Source organism: Salvia miltiorrhiza, chromosome 5 (genome assembly GCF_028751815.1).
Source record: "Salvia miltiorrhiza cultivar Shanhuang (shh) chromosome 5, IMPLAD_Smil_shh, whole genome shotgun sequence".
Classification (NCBI taxonomy): Eukaryota; Viridiplantae; Streptophyta; class Magnoliopsida; order Lamiales; family Lamiaceae; genus Salvia; species Salvia miltiorrhiza.
The window spans coordinates 13,823,376-13,835,481 of NC_080391.1; the positions used below are offsets into that span (position 1 = coordinate 13,823,376).

Here is a 12,106-nt window from a genome sequence, read left to right on the forward strand (position 1 = left end):
ATTATGAGTAAAGTGCATCAATTCCCTTATCTATACTATATTAAAAGGGCAGTTTCCAATTGAAATTCAATTTCAAAATTGAGTGGAAGTTTTGTAGTTATAATAAAATTGAAGGCTTATGTTTTAACTATATTGTTCTTTTTATTTTTCTTTTTATTTTTCATTTTTTAAACTTCTGATTTGTTATTTTAATTTCTTTCCAAAATTGTGAAATTTGATTAATTATAAAATATTTAATATGCATATCAAATTAAAGATCACGATAAGAGCTTCAATTTGATATATTTTATGTAAATATTTGATTTAAAATGTAAAAATTAAATTTGTTTAAATATTAAAATCTTACAAATTTCTCTCTCCTCTCTCATGTTTATTTAAAAAAAAACTATTTTTAATTCTTTTTTATTAGTATTTTTTTAAATTTTTTTAACTTTTTTTTTTCTATTCATAATGTCAAATTTCATAATTGTAAATTCTTTTTTATTTTTTAATATTAAATTCAAATACATTTAGTTAAATTAATTTTTATTATATTAATGAGTATGATAATTAAATTAATACTATATTAATTTATATGTAAATATAAAAAATAAAAAATAATTTCTCGTGCATTGCACGGGATGCAAATGCTAGTTTATTTAATATGTTGGTGAGTGTTGTATTTACTTTTTGCTTCCTTCGAAACTTTCATTTTGGGTTATAAAGAAGTAGAGTTGAAACAAATTGTTGGTGCTGCCAACTATGGAGTATTTTGGGCCTCGAAATACTAAGCCCATGAACAAAAAACCAACTATTAATTAGTTACATAATAAAAATATTATAAATACTTATTTAATCTCATTTTTAGGGTTTGTGCGCCGCTACACACCTTAAAAATCTGTAGAAGTTCTTTCACGCCTATTAGAAAATAATGGTCTGAAATGAATTGATCTTTAATCTCCATGAATTATTTTTTTCATTAAATTATTTAGTTTACTCATGGATTGTTTGTTTAATTCTATCCTTTTTAACTAATAAATACTATTAAGCCCTAAAATTATAAAAAAGTACGCAGCCTTTTAAATTAATTCAAATTTATAGCTTACTCTTTTGAATCAAATCATTTTATTTGTTATTTCTATGGTTTATATCTTTGTAATTGTTTTTTTTTTTTTTTACAAATATTTTTATTAGTAAGTAAAGATGAAACATTAGATATCTTGTACAAAAATAATTCACATATTGACTAACTAAATGAATTTTGATTTAAATTACTATTTTTCTCAAAACCCACTAAAAAAACTATTTTCTCAACACACATATTCTTATTTGCAATTATAATCCATCATTTCAAAAATACTCCCTATATTCCTTATTACACAAATTTCATATTTTTTCAATTATCTTTATATTTTTTTAAATTACATCTTAAACAAATACTTAATATTTTACTACTTAAACAAATATTAAGTAAATACTTAATATTAAGTAAACAAATACATAATATTTTACTTAATTAATAAGTAAAATACTTAATATTTTACTTAAACAAATATTAAGTAAAAATATTTAATTCGTATATATATATATATATATATATATATATATTATAATGGTTTATTTTCTTAAAGGAGAATTAATAATAGAAGAATAAAATAAATACAGCCCAATACATCCAAATTAAATACATTACAATAAATTCAGCCCAATTAAATTATTACAGCCCATCTACACTTTTCTACCCTAAAATACAGGTTAAATACTCATCACCTCTACTTTTAAGGTTCAGCGCCGCTTTTCACTTTCATTTCTTCTCCTAGTCTAAACCTCCACTTTCTTCCACCTTTCGTCGCTGCCGGCGAGAAGCTCAGCCGTGCTCTCCTCGTCTTCTCTCTCCCTCTGCCGACTTTCTTCCACATTTCGCCGCTGCCGGCGATAAGCTCAACCCTGCTCTCTATCGCCTTCTCTCTCTTTCTGCCTATCTATCCCTCTGCCTCATCCTCTGCCGGCGAAAAACATGCAACCATATCACGACAAAGCCGCCGTCCAAAAGTATTAGATCCCTAAACCGCCAACTCCACCCTCACATCTAGCCGACGCTCCATGCGGTGTCACCTCTCTTCTCGACGACGATAAATCGGCCGCTGCCTCCCACTGGACAGCTCGTATCCAGCCGCCGCCGTGCGGGTTTCAAACTACGGCGTCGCCCAAGCCCTAGCCTCCAGATCTCGGCCTCCTCCCTCGTCTGCATCTTTAATTCTAGCGATCTCCATGTTTAATTTTGAAATTTTTTCTTGCAGATTAGTTTTCTTTTTTATACTTTGTAAGATCTATTTTTTTTCGTTTGTTAGTTTTTCGTTTTTTAATTTTTAATTTTTTTAATTTTCTCCATGTTTAATTTTTCTTGCTGAAGTATCATATTTGTTCATTTAAACGATAGCCAAAAAATTTCGTCTGCATCTGCTCCAATGTTTGTGTTCATTAAAAACCCTAGCTACAATTTTTATTTGAGAACGACATTAGGGTTTTTCTAATGATAGTGCTTCTCTTTTCTTTTTTATTACCATACAGACATCTTTTATTTTTTTCGCATTATTAGTTTATCATTTTTCAAATTTTCATTTTGATAGATCTCTGATGATAGATCTCTGAATATCTACACATGAAACTGGTACTTGTTGATTTTTAGATATTTGCTTTGTCTTGCTTTTCATTTTCATTTTGGTAGATCTCTGAATATCTACAAATACATTTTTGCTGCATTTTTCTATTTCTTGTTATAATTTTGAGATTGAGTTTGGGAAATGATGCGAATCAATATATCGCTATTTTCAGAGGCTCAGTGAAAATCTGTTGCTCTGCTGAACATATCATATTTGCACGTCAGTCTGATCCCATTCTTCTCTCTTTTACCATTTACGTTTTTACCTTTTATATCACGAATTATCTTCCGTTAAACATTTTACAGATGTGAGTTTGTTTTCCAAATCAAAGCTTGAGCTTGATGAATGATTTTGGATGCGGATTTGATTTAGAAAACATTAATTTGAACACCGGCAGGGGTGGTTCATTTCATTGAAATAACAGTTGCCCGACTTCCAACTAGTAAATACACTAAAATTGGTAATAGTATCTAAATCAAAATGATTTTCGTATGTTGCTGTTCATAACCGTGCTAACTGTGTCGATCAATATCTGGGTGCGGTGCTATGTTAATTGAAAACCGTGTCACTGATGGGTTATGATCTTTAATCTTCGTTTGACGAAGATAATATTTTAAATTGGGGATGATAAAATAATAAATGGATTAATAATTTTAGCTTTTTTTGTTTTGTTTTTAAATCTAAGGTTCTTTTTTTAATAATGTCGAAGTTTTTCTTTTATTGAGAATGTAGAAGATGTGCCACGAGCCCAAAAGCCCAACAAAGCGAGCAGGGGAAGTCTTGGTTGATAAATGTGTTTGTTAAATTTAATTTCCACCCACAAGCCCAATAAAGAATGTCCATGGTTTGTATTGAAATGAGAACCAAGGAAAAGCTCAAGCTATGAACTAAAAATAAAAGCCTAAAGTGGAAATTCCTTGTATCTCTCATAATTCATAAATGAAATGAGACACAACACCCAAAGGAAGAGCTCAACCAATGAACTAAAAAGAAAAACCCAAAGTGGAAATTCTATAAAATATAAATTTTGATATGGCCCGACAACCCGTGGGTTGGCCCGACAACCCGACGGGCTGGCCCGCTTTAACCCGCCAGCCCGAACTGGCTGGCCCGATAAGCCCGATTCGTAATCGGGTTGGAATTTTTCAGCCCTAACCCACTACTTTTGTCGGGTTATTCGGGCCGGCCCACGGGTTTCGGGCTGCTTTGACATCCCTAGGTATGCCACAATTTTTGGTTTATATACCGATACAGGATTTTTACTGGTATATCGAAACACAATGTCTTGGTTAAATGGTACCTACCGAAAATTACGGTATCTGGTAATATACCAAAACAAGGGGTATATGATAGAGTATATTGAAACACAGTATTTATCGGTAGAGTCGGTATACCATGTTTTGATATATATATTGAGTGTTGTAGGAAGAGGTTCTAATAAAAACCCCTGTTAAAATGAGAACTAGGATCCTAATCTTGAACTTTTAAATTTTAGATCTAATGGTTAGGATTTAGTCAACTAGGATCCTAATCTTGAACTTTTAAATTTTAGATCTAATGGTTAGGATTTAGTCAACAAAAGAAACTGTGCATCTATTATATTTTACTCTACACTTAAAAAATATGCAATTTATGCAATTGAAACCAACAATGCAAAATACTCAAGCAAATCGAAATTGTGCATCTATGCAATTGAAACTGTGCATCTATGTAGTCGAAGTTGTGCATTTGTAGTTTAATCTCAGCCCTCTATTTTATTTAAATCAATGGCTTTAAATTGGTTCTTAGTTTTCATCTTAAAAGGGGTTTTTATATTAACCCTACCCGAGTGTTGTATGTATTAATTTTTGGTATATATTGTGGTAACGGTATACACTAATATACTTCGATATTTACCATAAAAAATCTTTGGCATGATATCTTACATAAAAGTTCGATATTTTATAGTAATATTTTCCAATATATAGTAAGAACGATATGATCGAGTTTTCAGTATATTTCTCCAATTCTAACAGTGAAGCGCGCGTTTATTAATAAACTAGTATACACCCATTCGTGCGATGCACGATGGAAATCAAAATTAAATGATAAATTTAAATAAATAAATAATTAAAAATTAAAAAATAAATACAAAATACTCCCTCCGTCCACCAAGATTATGTACAATTATTATATCGGGCGTCCACCAAAATTACGTCACTTTCCTTTTAAGGCAATGGTCCCACCATCCTCTTTAATATTTTATCCTTACTCACTCTTTATTTACAAAAAAATTCACCCAAAATTCAATCTCAATCACACATCTCATAAAGTAGTGGGACCATTTCTCCACTATATCAAAATCATCACCAATTTTATTAAATCTTGTGCCCAAGCAATTTGACATAATCTTGACGGACGGAGGGAGTATGTTTTAATAAAATATAATAATTCAAATCAATTATTCAATAAAATCCTTTATTTAAAAATGTAAATTTTCTATTTATACAAAGTGTAATGATAATTATAGTTATTAAATAAATTTAAAAATTATTCGATAACAAAAATTTGCACTATGCATATATTATTCATCATAATAAATATTTTAATTCACAAACATAAATAAAAAGTTATAAATTTTTAACGAAGAGAAAGAAAATAAAATGTTCTAATTTTTTTCATAACTTATTCATTTTAATTAAATTCATTTTTAATGATTTTTATACTGTATTAAATTTAAGATGCATACGGATAATTTTTTCATGATCAAATTTGATGGCGTTTAGAAAATAATTATAATATAAATAAAATTATTTGGAGGCCCAAAATAATTTTTGTTTAAAAGCCCAACTCCTTTTTAACAAATCCATTATCAAAACTCCCTTTAATATGGAACAAACGTATATTTATTTAGGTTAATGATGGTCATATATTATACTCCACTATTAATTCTAAACGAAAAATTTGTGAATTTAAAACACATCCTCTCTCGCCTCCCTCATCGTCATCCCATCTTCCCCAAAATCATGCCAGATTTCTAAAAACTTCTCCACCTACCCCTTCCTCCTTAAAATCCGACGAACACTAATAGCTGTGACCTGGATGCCGTCGTTTGCATCGTTTTTATCTCTCGAAATCTACAAACTTTCCCCTAAACAAATCTGGAAGAATCGCTAGCAACAAATGCCGCCGTTGTCTCGCCGCCTCTGCCGTCGTCTCTTTCCGCCAACGACTGGTTGAAGACCACCATCTTTGTCGTCCTTCCTTCCTCTTTATCTCTTTTTCTAATTCTTGTTCCCTCTATACCTGATTCACCCAAAAATCGAATCAAATTTTCGAATAATGATTCAAAAAAAATACTGTTTAATATCAATTCGAATAATCGAATATTTTCTTATGCCTCGACTCGGTACAAATCTGCACCAGATGCGCCGCTCTCAAATTTGGCCTCGAGCTCTTCATCCCTAATACTTCTCTCTTCTTAATTCAGTTGAGTTTTTATTTTTGTGTGTATCTTTTTTGCTGTCTTTTGTCTAGAATATAATTAGAGGGAATATAATTAGAGGTTGTTGTTTTAACTGTGAACTCATCCTTTTCTTTTCCGAAACTTGATTTGGAAGAGAAAGAGAAAACTGATTGGTAAAGAGAAGTGTGCCATTTACGGATCATGGAGAAATTAGATTTTGAGAAAGAAGAAACTACCTATTGATTTTTTTTTTTTTTTTTTTTTTTAATCGGGCAAAGTCATGTTAGATGTTAGTAGTTAGTTCCCTCATCCACCCCAAGAACCACCTTATCTCTCCATACACCAAATCCACCTTATATCTCCAATCTCCAATTCGCTCCCAAGAGGGATCGAACCCGGGTCACTTCACTTAAGTGAGGACCTGGTGGCCAGTGGGCTAAGCCCCCTGGTTAAGAAACTACCTATTGATAAGAAAAGAGCACACGTTTTTTTAAACATATCGAAAATTGTGGAAGAAAAAAACTGTAAAAAGAATTGCCGGGAAAATATTACCGTTGAACTGGTCTTTTATATTATATATAGATTTATCCGGGCCTAAATCAATGTTTACGATAGAATTGTTAATGATAGTATTATAAATCGCTGTACAAAACTGATGTAAGATTCACCGATCCTTTTCAAGTCCAAGTCATAATGATTGTACTTCTTGAACAACCAGGTTCAACTTACTACATGCAATTCTTACTTAATTACGATTATTAAAATGTGCTGAGATATATGATTTATTTTAAAGGGTAAATATCACTTTAAACTTTAAACTATTTTTGCACTATTAATTATATCTTAAACTATCGAAAATATTTTTTTAAACTTTAAATTATCGATTTTGTATCAATTGTACCATTCATCCATTTTTCAACCTTTAAATTTTCAATTAGTAAGACATATAATGACTTCGTTTTGTACAATTCAGGTTAAAAAAAGTCTAATTCTAAATATATCATGGCATTATTTTTGGAGCCAAAATAATGGACGAATGACATAATTGATACAAAATTGATAGTTAGGTTAAAAAAAATATTTTAGATAGTTTACGATATAATTGATAGTGCACAAATAATTTGAGGTTTAAAGTGATATTTTTCCTATTTTAAACTATAATCAGTATACAATTAATTCTTATACTCACTATTTGAATACGCATATTCCCAACCACCGCATTGACTTTGTGTCCAGAAAAGACATTTATGAATATTTGTGTTGAGTTTAGTTCTTGTTTTCTTTCTGTTTATGTTTATTCGCCTCTTTGCCCACAACTAGGGACGACTAATATCCACATCACATGGACTCTTGTTGATATTTAAAACTGTTCGTTTATATGTAATTCATAATTTTGACGATGATGATAATATATTTGAAGTATAAGAGAAACAACAAAATAAAGATAAAAAGTAAAATACTATAAAATGTGGAGTACAAGTTAGTGGTGCACTGGTGCTAATAATATAGAGGTGTTTGCAAATAGGGTGCGGTGCCGCTGTCGAGCCAATCTTTAACTTCGTTGAATTACTAATAGGGAATGTGAATTACACATACAGTAGCTGTTCGTAAATAGAGGGCTGCATATATATATATATCATTCCTATTCATACATATTATACATATATAACTAAAATTTAATATGCACCATTGATTATTTTTGTGATTTATGAGTGTTATTACGAGTTCTCATTTAAAACCTTTTTCCCTCTCTGTATATATGTTAGACTACAAATCTCTTTTAAAATATAAATTACGAATCTTCAAATTCCTCTGAATAAAATTTATTTAAAATAAAATTAAAAACTATTTTAAACCCTTCAATCGTGAAAATCTGCAGTGAATATATCATCTTGATTGATGAATCCAGTACTTGGATTCAGATTGTTTCTTAGTACATTTAATTCACGACGAATACAGTAATTTTATATGTCAGTGTAGTGTTTGCAGTTCTCAATTTAAATTGTGATTTTCATTATAACCAACCCCTGGATCAAAATAGAACTAGACAGCCAATTCAAGAAATTAAGGATCGCGAAGATTGACAACGCAGGATTGAAGTGGTGATAGATTATTATGTTTATAATAGGTGACCGAAAATTCATGAAATTTAAGTTATATTTGGAGAGAGTTTTGAAAGAGTCTGATGTAAGGTCCCTATCAAATTGGCGGAAGCCAACATGGATATATACATGGCGTCGTTGTTTACTATTATTATTATAATTAGTTAGGTTTTCAAGTGAGAAACGGAGACCGACAAACATTCAATAAAATTCAAACCACACATTAAATAAATAAAGGTTTTAACTTTGGCTTACTGATCAACCTATGTAGATTTCATAAATGAATAGATTGAAATGCAACCTAATTTGGAGGAAATAAAAACAAGAACTCGTACACGAGAGGCTGGGCTAAAGAACTTTCCCTGCAATAACCTTTAACTTTTATTTGTGATAGTCCAACACCTTTGAGTTTTACTCGTTTATTTTGGAAGAAAACTATCCTTCCTCGTAATTTGGTTATTACTCGATCACTAGAATTGTTTGATTACTTGTTAACTTAATCCTTGAAGCCTAAATTTAAATTCTCAGCATCTAGAGTTTATGTTTGAAAATTTGGGAATTGTCGAAAAATACTCAATATTTGTAAATTGATGTCTTAAATGAAAAATGGAGTTATAATTCTAAAAATCTAATCTGTAATACTCCATCTGTCCATGATAAAATTTCATACGAGGGAATGACACAAGTTTTAAGACGAGGTTGTTGAGTGTATTGAAAGTGGTGAAAAAATATTGTAATTAAAATAATGAGAGTGATGAAAAGGTAAAAAAAATAAGAGTAAATAGAATATTATAAATAGTGGGGCATCGTCTAAACAAATAGAATTTTTTTTTGTGGACATCTCAAAAAAAAAAAAAAAAACAGAAAATTTTATCATGGACAATAATGATGAATTTAAATTCATCATATTTTATTTCAGTATAAAAATGATGAATATATATTATGAATTTACTAACAATAATGATGAATTTAAAACAATGGAATTTTTGTTACCTATGATTGAAACTAAAACCAAAAAATATGTTCAACAAAGTGATGAATTCATCGCATTTCTTCATTTAAGAGTTAAAAATAATACTTCCGTCATCCACAAAATGAGCACTTATCACGAATTTTAAGAAATTAACTATGTGTGTGTGAGTGAATAATGAGCCTTTATTATGAGTGAGTTGTGTGAAGTACACTTACAAAAAAAAGAAATGAGTACATATTTAGTGGAGATATCAAAAAAAAAAAAATGAGTATTTTTTTTCTTGGACGGAGGATATATATTATAGGACACATACTTGTACTCATTTAAATTACTCTCAATGAAGAAAATACTAAAAAATGGTGTTGAATTTGCACTAATTTGAAATATTTTTATTTTTTGGCTATAGTTCTTACTTTGAAACGACATGTAATGGGAAAATATTTATACACAAGAAAAATCTGGTCGCCACGTCATACTCCATTGATCGAAGAAAACAAAATCAAGATGTTTAAAAACAAATAAATAGTAAAATATTTTTTATAGCATACTTTAAAATTGGTGTCGTCGAGTTACAAATCTTGCTCAAAATTTTAGATTTTTAAAGAAATTAATAAACATCCAAAGTTTTATTTATAACATGTATTGTTATAGGGTTAATTTATAGTGAAATTGTTATTTTTCATGATATATAAGATTAATGAATAAATCAATATATATATATATATATATATATATATATATATATATATAGAGGAATGGGATCATATTTATCCCAATGCTTATAATAGATTCCTAGATCCAAATCTTGACCACACATTTATGACATGTGGCGCATCAAGATGGTGACACGTGGCAAGGATTTCAAGGCAAAATCTGGAGGGGTAAAATTGGAATGTAATTTTCGGATTTAATAATTAAAAAAATATATATATTTTTTAGATTTTCTCAAAATAGATATATTTTAGATGCATATAGTTTCACACAAAGATGCATAAAGTTTTCACATGAAATGCATAACTTTGAACAGAAAAATGCATTTAATTTTTCCAATTTTGATATTTTCACCACCCCACCCCATACCACCCCCCAATCCAGCCCACACCACCCCCCAACCCTCCCCATTACCACCCCCCAAAAATAGGCATGTTTAACATGCATATAAAATGAAACAAAAATGCATAAAGTTTTCACATAAAAATGCATTAAATTATACAAAAAATGCATTTCATTTTAATAAATCTGGTAGTTTCGCCACCCCACCCCTGCCCCTGCCCCCCCACCCCACCCACCCCCCCCACCCCCCACCCCAATTTTTTTTTTCAAAAACTGATTTTCTGATTGCTGGCCCACCCCCCCCCCCAATTTTTTTTATTTTTTTATTTTTTTCAAAACTGATTTTCAAAAAAAAAAAAAATTGGGGGGTGGGGGCGTGGGTGGTCAGAAAATCAGTTTTTGAGAAAAAAAAAAGTTTGTGGGGGGGGGTGGGTGGGGGGTAGGGGTGGGTCAGTGGTCAGAAAATCAGTTTTTAAAAAAATAAATTTTTTTTTTTTGGGGGGTGGGGGGTAGGGGGTGGGTGGGGTGGGGTGGGGTTCAGGGGTGTGGGGGGTGGGGTGAAATCTTATGCATTTTTATATGAAAGTTTATGCATTCTCGTATGAAACTTTATGCATCTAAAATATACCTATTTTGAGAAAATCTAATTTTTTTTTTTCCGAAAATTACATTCCAATTTTACCCCTCTCCAGATTTTGCCTTGAAATGCCTTGCCACGTGTCACCATCTTGATGCGCCACATGTCATAAATGTGTGGTCTAGATTTGGATCTACGGATCTATTATAAGCATAGGGATCCACCGGAACCCAACCCTATATATATATATATATATATATATATATATATATATATATATATGGAAGGGCTAAAATAAGAGCATTTCTTAAGATATAAAATAAGAATCATTTTCAGCCCTTAGATCATCAAGATCTACGGTTGATTCATAATCCTGTAGGATGGATTTATGGTCCTGAGTTCGAATCCCAAAGGTAGCAAAAATTTATTTTTCACAATTCATATCTTTATACAACGAATTCATACGTGTTCTACATAAAATTCATACATTAAAAATTGCTCTTATTTCTTATTTTAAGATGTGCTCTCACGGTAGCCCACCCCTATATATATATATATATATATATATATATATATATATATATATATATATATATATATATTATTTTTCGTGAGACACTGAGTGCAATGAATAAGACGTATATACTGATGAACAAGGGCCACAAGGCAGTATATACTGATGAATAATGAAATTTAAAAAATTGGTGATGAATAAGACATATAAACCGATGAACAAGGCAATATATACCGATAAACAATGCAGTATATACTAATGAATAATGAAATTTAAAATATTTCGCTCCCTCCAGGATTCGAACCCTGAAAAAAAATTATCCATCTAAAAACTATATGAGCCATATGATTGATGAAATAAACACACGAGATCGTTTCTCAGGTCTCACTAAAAATAGGGGGTCTCATTGGAGTGCTTCTCTCTCTCTCTCTCTCTCTCTCTCTATATATATATATATATATATATATATATATATATATATATATATATATAGTGATGAATAAGACAATATATATTAAATAATGATATTCAAAAAATTATATGCAAATCTCCCCCCACGGAATGAGATTCAGTGTACCACACTTTATGTCACACTTTGTGTACCATTTTCAATTTTGTTTAATTTCTTATGTATATTTTCTTCAATTTCAACTTTATATGCTTTAGTTTAATTTTGTGATTATTAACTAGGGTTTATTCCATCAATCTAGGGTATATAATTATTTTTTATCATTTAATTTCACTTTTATTAGCTAATAATAGGTTGATAAATTCAAAGTCATGGTATATACTTTTAAAAA

The 12,106-nt window shown here is 30.3% G+C and overlaps 1 non-coding gene across 1 annotated transcript; it reads left to right on the forward strand.

The window, feature by feature from the left end:
- The first annotated feature begins 2,775 nt into the window (after positions 1-2,775).
- On the forward strand, positions 2,776-2,878 carry LOC130987254 (small nucleolar RNA Z122). Its single transcript, XR_009089645.1, has one exon. It is a non-coding gene; the product is annotated as a small nucleolar RNA Z122 (small nucleolar RNA).
- Positions 2,879-12,106: the final 9,228 nt, after the last annotated feature.